Below are 11,153 nucleotides of genomic sequence, written 5' to 3'. Positions count from 1 at the left end.
TTACACAGCGGATGCCCTTCCAACTGCCACCTATCACTGGGAAACATCCACACACACTCATTCACACACATACATATGAACATTTTTGCCTGCCCAATTCTTTGGACTTGTGGGGGAAAAGGGAGCACACAGAGGAAACCCACGCAAACACGGGGAGAACATGCACACTCCACAAAGAAACGCCAACTGACCCAGCCAAGGCTTGAACCCATGACTGTCACGTTCAAAATAAAAGTCAAAGAGGATCCAAGTGCAAGTGATGAAGTTTATTTGACCAAGTCAAAAAAAAACAAACAGAGATAGTGACAGGCTAGGAGGACGACGAAAACAGGGCAGGAACAGACAGGAAAACAGGGTCCAGAAAATTCTCCTCAGGGGGCCTGAGCACAGATAACACACATGAGAACAGATGTAACGAACTGACAAAGAGACATAGAAACGTCGCCCTGATATAGGGCTAATAATGAGCCTCAGCTGGTGAGTAATCAGCCCCGCTGAGTGTCGTCATGTCACGTGAGCATAACAAATACACATGGACAACCAAAACAAAACAAAACCACGTGATCAAACATACACTCCCGAAAAGCGCACAAACCTGCAACCGTGACATTACCCCTCTCCTAAGAGCACCTCCTGGTGCTCCCAGAAGAGCTTACCTGGCGATTGTAATCATCAATAAGAGAGTGATCCAGTATGTCCTTTGCAGGAACCCAACTCCTCTCCTCCGCACCATAACCTTCCCAGTCCACCAAGTACTGAAATCCTCGCCCCCTCCGTCTCGAGTCCAGAATACGCTTAACCGAATAAACGGTCTCCCCATCTATGAGACGCGGCGGGGGGGGGAACCAGTGTGGGCGGGTTAATTGTCGTATGAAAAACGGGCTTTAATTTGGAAACATGAAACACGGGATGTATTCTCCTGTACGCTGGAGGAAGTTTAAGGCGGACTGCCACCGGACTAATGATCTTGATGACAGTGAATGGGCCAATGAATTTAGGTGCAAGTTTATTGCATATGGAACGCAAAGGAATATTCTTAGTTGAAAGCCACACTTTTTGACCGACGACGTAAACGGGAGGCTTCGACTGGTGGCGATTGGCTTTAGCCTTAGTGCGCGCACCCACTCGGAGGAGGGTCTGTCTGGCCCTGCTCCAAGTGCGTCGACACCTCTGGACAAAGGCGTGGGCAGAGGGGACCGCGATTTCGGATTCCAGACTGGGAAAAGCTGGTGGCTGGTAACCTAGACTACACTGAAACGGAGAGAGGCCCGTACCTGACACTGGTAATGAATTGTGTGCGTACTCCACCCATGGGAGCTGCTGACTCCAAGAGGAGGGATTTTGGGAAACCAAACAACGTAACATGCGCTCGAGATCTTGATTGGCCCTTTCTGTTTGTCCGTTACTCTGAGGATGAAAACCAGAAGAAAGACTTACAGTCGCTCCCAATAAATGACAAAATTCTCTCCAAAATTTAGAGACAAACTGGGGCCCCCTGTCAGAAACCACGTCCGTCGGGAGGCCATGAATGCGAAAGACGTGATTAATGACAGCATCCGCTGTCTCTCTGGCTGAGGGTAATTTGGGCAGAGGAATGAAATGAGTAGCCTTCGAGAACCGGTCCACTACGGTCAAAACAGCCGTATTGCCACTGGATGGCGGGAGACCAGTGACAAAATCTAGCGAAATGTGCGACCAGGGTCTCGAAGGCACTGACAGCGGCTGAAGGAGTCCAGCAGGAGGGCGATTAGAAGTCTTAGAAACGGCACAAACAGAACAGGCTAAAACAAACTTGCGTATGTCCTGTGCCATAGCTGGCCACCAAAATCGCTGTTTAACCAAAAATAAGGTACGACTCACCCCCGGATGACAAGCCACTTTGGAGGAATGTCCCCACCGAATGACGTCAGACCGAATCTCCTCCGGCACAAACAAACGACTGGGTGGGCATCCGGCCGAGGGCGTTACCCCATTCAGGGCTGTGCGGACCCTGCTCTCGATCTCCCATGTCACCGCAGAAATACAAATGCTCTGGGGAACGATGGGCTCAGGAGACGGATTGCGCTCGGAAGAATCAAAAAGACGGGATAACGCGTCGGGTTTGGTGTTTTTGGAACCCGGCCGATAAGAAATGGTAAAGTCAAAACGTCCGAAAAATAATGCCCACCGAGCCTGCCTGGAGTTAAGTCGTTTGGCAGACCTGATGTATTCGAGGTTCTTATGATCGGTCCAAACGATAAAGGGAACCCCCGAACCCTCCAACAAGTGACGCCATTCCTCCAATGCGAGTTTGACAGCCAACAACTCCCGATTACCAATGTCGTAATTACGTTCTGCGGGAGATAAACAATGTGAGAAAAACGCGCACGGATGAATTCTTTCATCCGAGGCGGCGCGCTGGGACAGGATAGCGCCCACCCCCACCTCCTACGCGTCAACCTCCACCACGAACTGCCGGGCTGGATCAGGTGTCACCAGAATGGGGGCTGAAACAAAACAGCCTTTCAGTTTAGTGAATGCAGCCTGTGCTACACTCGACCACCTGAAGGGAGTCTTGGCGGAGGTTAAGGACGTCAGAGGGGCGGCGAGCTGGCTGAAATTGCGAATAAAACGCCGGTAAAAATTAGCGAAGCCCAGAAATCTCTGCAGGGTCTTACGAGACTCCGGAATGGGCCAATTTACCACAGCCTGAACCTTCTCTGGATCCATGCGCACCCCCTCGACTGACACAATGTGTCCTAAAAAGGGAACAGACTGTGCATGGAACACGCATTTCTTCGCCTTGACAAAAAGCCCATTCTCTAGCAGCCGCTGAAGCACTCGCCTGACGTGCTGCACATGTTCCTGGAGAGAACGAGAAAAAATCAGAATGTCATCCAGGTAGACATAAATAAACTGATCTATCATGTCTTGCAACACGTCATTTACGAGTGCTTGGAAAACCGCAGGAGCATTAGAAAGCCCAAAAGGAAGAACACAATATTCAAAATGCTCCCTGGGGGTCAAAAATGCAGTCTTCCACTCATGGCCCTGCTTCATGCGAACCAAATGATATGCGTTGCGGAGATCTAATTTCGTGAAAAATGAAGCCCCCTGCAGACGCTCGAACGCTGAAGACATCAACGGCAAAGGATACGTATTCTTCACCGTGATGCTGTTCAGCCCTCGATAGTCTATGCAGGGTCTAAGAGACCCATCCTTCTTTTTCACGAAAAAGAACCCTGCCCCTGCCGGTGAAGAAGAGGGCCGTATGATCTTGGCCGCTAGAGAATCAGAAATATATTTCTCCATGGCCTCCCTCTCAGGAATAGAAAGAGAGTATAACTTGCCTTTAGGCGGAGACGTACCTGGCAATAAGTCTATTGCACAGTCATAGGGACGGTGAGGAGGTAGAGAAGCAGCTCGAGACTTACTGAACACTCTCTTCAGGTCGAGGTACTCACTGGGCACGTTTGACAGGTCCATGCGCTCCCCCTGAAACACAGAACAAGAAACAGCAGAACGAGCAGACGAAAGACAAGACTCATGACATTTCTCACTCCACGAGAATATAGAATTAAGGCCCCAATTAATGTGGGGTTTATGCAGACTCAACCAAGGATGACCTAAAACCACCGGTGAGTTGGAACAGTCTGTTAAAAAAAATGAAATGTGTTCAACATGATTTCCAGACGTAATAAGTTTTATGGGTTTGGTGGAGTGGGTGATAGTGGGAAGGGAGAGTCCACTGAGTGCGCGTACTGCAATGGGTTGTGATAGTGCTATAACCGGAAGTTTGAAACTGAAAGCGAAACTAGAGTCAATGAAGTTTCCTTCCGCCCCGGAATCGACGAGTGCCTGTGTGTTGTGAGTTCCGGAACCCCATGATAAAGAGACGGGCAGTAAAGTAGCAGACGTAAAGGATTTGTCCATATTAATTTCACCCATCAGTAACCTCTTACCTACTGATGGGTGTTGTCTTTTACGGGACAGGAAGCCACCCGATGCCCCACCCCACCACAGTAGAGGCAGAGTCCCTCCGATCTCCGTTGGCGCTTCTCCTGCACGGACAAGCGGGATCTACCCACTTGCATGGGTTCCGGGTCAACGTTTAGCACTTCCGGTGTCGCAGCCACGGCCGGAAAGTCAGGGATGAGCTCCGAAAACCCGCCTTGCTGCAGGCGACTCTCTCGACGGCGCAGTCTAGTGTCAACCCGGATGGCTAAGTCAACTAGCCCGTCAAGAGTTTTGGGAAGATCTAGCGAATATATCTCATCCTGAAGCCGGTCAGATAATCCGTGCAAAAACATGTTCCATTGCGCCTCCGCGTTCCAGCCGCATTCAGCGGCTAAGGTCCGGAACTCTATTGAGTACTCCGCCATGCTGCGATTCCCCTGGCGGAGTTCAGCGAGAACTCGGGCAGCCTCTCTCCCGGAAGCGGCTCGATCAAAGACCTTCTTTAACTCTTTGGAGAACAGGTCGAAGGTAGCACAGCATGGTAGCTTTTGTTCCCATGCTGTAGTTCCCCATTGGGCCGCCTTGCCTGAAAGAAGCGTGATGACAAACGCTACCTTTCATTTTTCGGTGGCAAACAATGATGGCTGCAGCGTAATATAAAGGGAACACTTGGACAAAAAGGATCGACACAAGAGGGGCTCACCAGAGTAGCAGGTCGGGGGTGGAAGGCGCGGTTCAACAGAGCGACCAACAACCGCAGTCGCTGGTGGTGTCACCTCCGGAGTCGGTGCAGAGTCAGCCTGTGCAGCTCCAGTGATCAACTGTTGGACTTGGGAGGTAAGCAGCGACACTTGGCCGACCAGAGCCTGGATCGCCTGTGACGTGGTGGCCAAAGCCTCATCCTGACGGTCTATCCTGGCATTGCTGTGCGAGACGAACTCGGAGATCTGGGATGCACTTGCTAGATCCATAATAAGGTCAGTTCGTTCTGTCACGTTCAAAATAAAAGTCAAAGAGGATTCAAGTGCAAGGGATGAAGTTTATTTGACCAAGTCAAAAATAAACAAACAGAGATAGTGACAGGCTAGGAGGACGACGAACACAGGGCAGGAACAGACAGGAAAACAGGGTCCAGAAAATTCTCCTCAGGGGGCCTGAGCACAGATAACACACATGAGAACAGGTGTAACGAACTGACAAAGAGACATAGAAACGTCGCCCTGATATAGGGCTAATAATGAGCCTCAGCTGGTGAGTAATCAGCCCCGCTGAGTGTCGTCATGTCACGTGAGCATAACAAATACACATGGACAACCAAAACAAAACAAAACCATGTGATCAAACATACACTCCAGAAAAGCGCACAAACCTGCAACCGTGACAATGACCTTGTTGCTGTGAGGTGAACGTGCTACTGTGCATCCCCAACACAGTTGTTATCTTGGAATAATATGCCATGACTGAAAATCAGAATGTAGTATACAATGACAGCCATGTAATATGGCTATATTAATCAACTTAACTCAACCTATGCACATAAACCATGAGAAATCATAAATGCCTTTTAATATTGCTCATTCAAGACAGCTGCTGCAACAAGAACTGTTAGGCTCAAAAAAAGACCTACTGTCAAAACGATAGTAAAACTACAGTAAAACTATTTTAAAACCATGATAAAACTATACTATGGTTTTACTATCGCTTTACCATGGTTTAACTATCATTTTACAATGGTTTTACTATAGTTTAACATGGTTCTCTATCCTTTTACCATGATTTTACTATGGTTTTAATGTCGTTTTACCATGGTTTGAATATCGTTCTAGCATGGTTTTTTCATCATTTCACCATCATTTTACCATGGTTTTACTATCGTTTTAACAAGGTTTTATTATTTTTTTAGCATGGTTTTATTATAGTTTTACCATGGTTTTATTGTTGATTTTCTATCGTTTTACTGTTTGTTTTAGCATGGTTTTATTATTGTTTTACCATAATTTTACCATAGTATTACTATCGTTTTACTATGATTTTATTATTGTTTTACTATCGTTTTACTGTTGTTTTACTATCATTTTACCATGGTTTAACCATAGTTTTGTTATAGTTTTACCATGGTTTTACAATCGTTTTACTATAGTTTTACTATCGTTTTACCATGGTTGTGATATCATTTTACCATCAGTTCATTATCGTTTTACCATGGTTTTATTATTGTTTTACTGTTGTTTTATTATTGTTTAACTTTCGTTTTATAGTTTTACTACAGCCAAACCAGCACAGCAAAATTCAGGCCCAACCACAACACACAGTAAGAAAAACACAACATGTTCATCAGTTGATCGTGTGCCCAAATTCAGGCACTGGTATAGGCAGTGTAGGATGAGCTTATTTTTACACTGACTGTAACGTGAAGTCTCCTCATTGTACATCATCAAAACTGGAGTTTATGAACAACAGTAAAGCTAAGAGTTTTCTTATAGAAATTTGATTAAGTTTCAAAAAATACAGTATAGCTAAATAACTGGATTGTTTCATATACTAGCCTACCAGCATTTCAAACTTGAAACAATTATGTTTGCTAGATTATGGTATAAATTATTTATAAATAACACACTCTTATTAGTAAAACTTCTTTGTTTGTAATTTACATTTTGTCAATTTAGTGGCTAATTCGTACGAGTTCAGTTGTATGTAAAAATACGATTTTAAAAAGGAGGCGTGGCACCCAACCCCGCTCTAAACCCAATTATTATTGGGTGATGAGCAAACTACTAACCTGTATGAAATAAATTGTCCGAGTTTATACAATTAGCCACTAAAACTAAAAGTTACGAATTGCTGTGAGATTACATTGGAAGTACTTTTAATGGTGGATAGTGTGCATCCATAGACATTATAATAGATGTCTTTTTGAATATCAGTACACACCGATTTTCATGGAGCATTGTGGGACTTTCAGTGTACTTTTGTGATAATTTTGTGATTGAGACAGCTCTTAAAATGCCTGACACCCTGAACAGTGCTCTGTCTACCGAACAAGGGTGTTAATTGAGACGCACCCTGTGATTACTGTGCTTATTGTGCAAACAGAGGAACATATCTTACTGCACTTTTGAACACTATTACAATCTTAGAGCTGAATATCACTCGAAATTCTGACAAATTAAACCAAACACTATGGCATTCATTCATTCATTCATTTTCTTTTCGACTCCCATTATTAATCCAGGGTTATCACAACGGAATGAACAGACTATGGCATTACCAATGCAGAAAAAATAAGTCAGTCATCAATTGCAAAAGGATTAAAAAATAGCAGCAAGAAATGTATTAGCACACCACAAACTATTGTGAGCCAGTAGACAAAACTGAAGCAAGTACATTTCTAATTTTTTTTTCTTGTTTTTTTCTTAAGACTCCTTACATTTTATAAAATGAAAAATGCTTCAGACATTCCAGTGCAAGTCTTGCCAATAAAGCTAATTTGATTTTGAGAGAGAGCGAGAGAGATAATATTTGTGCTAAAGATTCTCTGGGTTAGTAACAGCATGCTATTTTATAAAGGAATTAGTTCACAGCATGTGCTTTGTAGCTAATTCTTTTTGCATTGTATGATTATGAAACTTGGATACATTTCTTGGACAATGTCCTAATGGCTTCTCTTCAGGCAGAACTTAAAAACTGTTAATGGATGATACAAAAGGTGTTTCGCAAGCCACTTTGTGTGAGGCTCAAAATGCTTAAAACTGAGAAAATGACTTAAAGTTTCTCCCAAAAAAAAAGTAGCATTCAATCATCATAATCCTTCTGCCTCAGAAAACCACTTGCTATAGTATAAACAAAGATGGCAGGAAACTCAGCTTTGCAAAAGCACAGCATGTGGAAAACAGGTAAATAAAACCAGACTGTGAGAGAGAAAAATGACAAGACAATCTGAACAAAAAGTGGGGTAGAATGTCCCCATCTGTGTGCATTGTGAATCAATCCATCATTTGGTATTCCTGTCAGGATCAGGGCTTAATGTCACTATCAGTGCAGCTGTTTTTCAGCACCCTGACACCAGCTGAGAGACTTTTCTTGAGCATGAAAGCACCACCTTCTCAAGAAACACACTTCATGTGCTTAACGGTTATGGCAAGGTCTATGACCTTCAACCCAGTTTGAGGAGTATGAACTCTATATAGCCCAAAATATCAAGTCTAATGTAGGAAGGCACAACTTGTCTTACTGAATGGACACCCTTTAGAAACATGCTGAGAGCTGGACATTAGAAAAAAAGTTTTTGTTCGGGTAAAAAAATAATAATAATGAGTCAAATTACCATTGTCATGGCCCTGATGAATCTTGTCGGTCCTGTCTGTGTCTAAAGTTTCCGTTTGTCTTGCACTTGTCATGGCTTTGCCTTAATTTATGTTGTCCATGTTCTCTTATTGTCTTTCCTCTTTATTTTCATTTACCCCACCCTCTTATTTAAACCTCGTTTCCTGATTGTTTTCACCTGTAGCTCATGTGCTTTGTTCTATATATGTGCTTTGTATTCTTATTTCTTTGCTGGTTTGTTCCATGTGAGCATGTTGTTGCCTTGTATCCTTACATAGGGTCTTGTCCTGCCTGTTCTAGTTTTCTTGTTTATTTTTAATCTGTAGCTGATACTTTCTTTTGTTTGTTCTCAGTGTTTACTTGATTTTGTGTTCCCATCTTTGTCTTGCTTTTATCCTTTTAACCGTTTTTGTTCCATTTTTCTGTCAATCCCATCCTAGTAGTTGATTATTGGTTGTCTTTTTGATTGTTGAATTTCTTTTTATTTTAGCTTTATCCACTTTGCCAAGTCAGTCTAGTTTCCTATCTACTAGGAATCATATTTGATTATATATTTTTATTTAGATTTACTGTAGATAATTTTATTGTATTATTATTGCTGTCTAGTAAAATGTGTTTTATTTTTCCAGTCCTATCCTATCTAACTTTGGTTTTGACCACTGTTGCTCCTACTCCTGGCTGGCTGTTGATTCTGGTGACATGTTGTCCCTACCACTGGCTTCCCTGTGTCATTGCCCCAACTGTTTAGACCTTGTCACCCCCTTGTCTGTCTACTTGTGCTAAATTCTGGCAATTAACTTTTTGTCCAGTGCTGCAACTGGGTTTTATTTTTTTTTTTTGTTTGTTTTTTTTTTTGTTTTTTTGCAACTAACTGTTTAATATTCATTTTAATTTTATATGGTGATTTTTTTTTCCAACCACATCAGCTTTACATTAATCGACAGGAAAACAACAATTAATGAACATCACATGGACAAAAAAGAACAAAACAGAATAGGAGTCTATCTGTGAATAGTTAACTTATTTAGCTTTTATTCAGAGTTGCAAAATTCATAAACTACAAAACAAAGTTGATTGAGTTTTTAGAGCAGCTCTACAGAAGATGATAGAATCATAGATGCAGTTCAATTTAGTTCAAGTTTGGGAACTGGTGGAATGTGTTGATGTAATGGATGAGAGTTTGAGTCTTCTTTTTGCCAAACCCATTTCTTCTTTCTTGGGCTGTGTCTGAACAAATACATTTTCAAATACAAATGCCGCAAACAAATACATTTCACAGTTATGAACACAACTGAAATAGTATGAAGTAGTAAAAGTATAATTATGTTAAGCATGTTAAGTAACAAAGAAATTTCCCACCCCAAATTTCTTCTTTATTTTATTTTCCTCACTAAATGATTATTGCACCTTGACACACCTTGCTTTGGACTTTTTTTTTTACACCATTTGTCAAAACAAAATTATAGATATGGGAGTCCTAAAGGGCAAAAGAACTTAATGCAATTACTTCTCACATGCATACTGTGAAAGGTGTAGGGTCTGTCTTTGTATGAACAACTGACGTAAACTGCTACCACACCTCTCACAAAGTGAAATAAAAAAAGACTGTAAAATGTTTAGTGTAAAAAAATAAACAGAAACAATCTGCCTGTAATGTTCTATTTTATCAAAATGTTATGGGAAAACTTTTTTATGGGCAAAGAGAAAAAAGTTACCAAAAGGCTTAATGTATCAATTTAATTTAATAAATTTATATAAAATAATAATAATAAAAAACATGGTATAAAAAATGAATCTTGATAGAAGGATTAATAAACATCTCAGTTCCAAAAAAAAAAAAAAGTGAATATTCTGACTATTTGTTCAAGTGTCATTTTTAAAAGGGTTAAGATATAATCAAGTATATAAAATTTGAAAATGGAATTTTTTTAATCCAAATAATATTTTCAATTTTATCTAAAATATATTTAGGTCTGAAGTTACATGACATACATTTTGTGTAATCCATCTTATTGTGGCAAAATAATTAATTAATCAATAATAAATAATAATAAAGAACATTTTTTAGATTATTCTTATAACTTTTGACCTCAACTGTACATTTGATTTGACAGTTTATTTTGATAAATATTTTTAAAATCTAAACAGTTACATCTACATAAACACTTTACACTTGTGAGTGTGTGCCTACATGTTATTGTTTTAAATGATTTTGAATTAAAACGTGTGCAAACTCATTCCTACACTGTAAAAAATAAAAAGTTGAGTAAACTTAAAATTTTAAAGCAACCGGCTGCAAAGAAATTTTGAGTTTACTCAACTTCAGTGGTTGAAGTTGTGCCAAATTATTTTTTTAAGTTGACTGAAATGGCTGGTTTAAGTCATGACAACTTTCAAGCCTAAGATAATCTAACTTGTCATTATGAGTTTGCCTAAAATTAAACAGGGGTTGAGTAAACTGTAATAAATGAGTTGGCACAACTTAACAGAAGTTCAGTTAACTCAAAGCTGTGCAGCTGGTTGCCTTAATTTTTTAAGTTGATTTAATCCTTATCTTTTAATTCATAATTTTATGGAAATCTTATATCTGCGCTTCTCAAACAAATACCTGTATGACTCTAAGTATGAAGTTAAGAGATTACAAAACACACTATAAAACACAATATCAAAGAATATATTTATTGACAATTCTGCAAACAGTTTTCTGTCCAAATGAAATGTACTGCAGTCCAGAGAAGGAAAAGAGGCAACAAAAAGGTAAATCCTCAAATCCTATATTGCCTTTTAAGTGCTCGAGTTAAGCAAAAGTAATATTTAAAATGCTTGCACTATCAACATTTTTTTCAAAGTGCAAGAGTAATTAGTTTTGTCACGATATTTTAATTTTGTTACCC

Source organism: Danio rerio, chromosome 12 (assembly GCF_052040795.2).
Source record: "Danio rerio strain M-AB ecotype USA chromosome 12, GRCz13ab, whole genome shotgun sequence".
In the NCBI taxonomy this organism is placed as follows: Eukaryota; Metazoa; Chordata; class Actinopteri; order Cypriniformes; family Danionidae; genus Danio; species Danio rerio.
Note: the sequence above shows the minus strand (reverse complement) of the source record.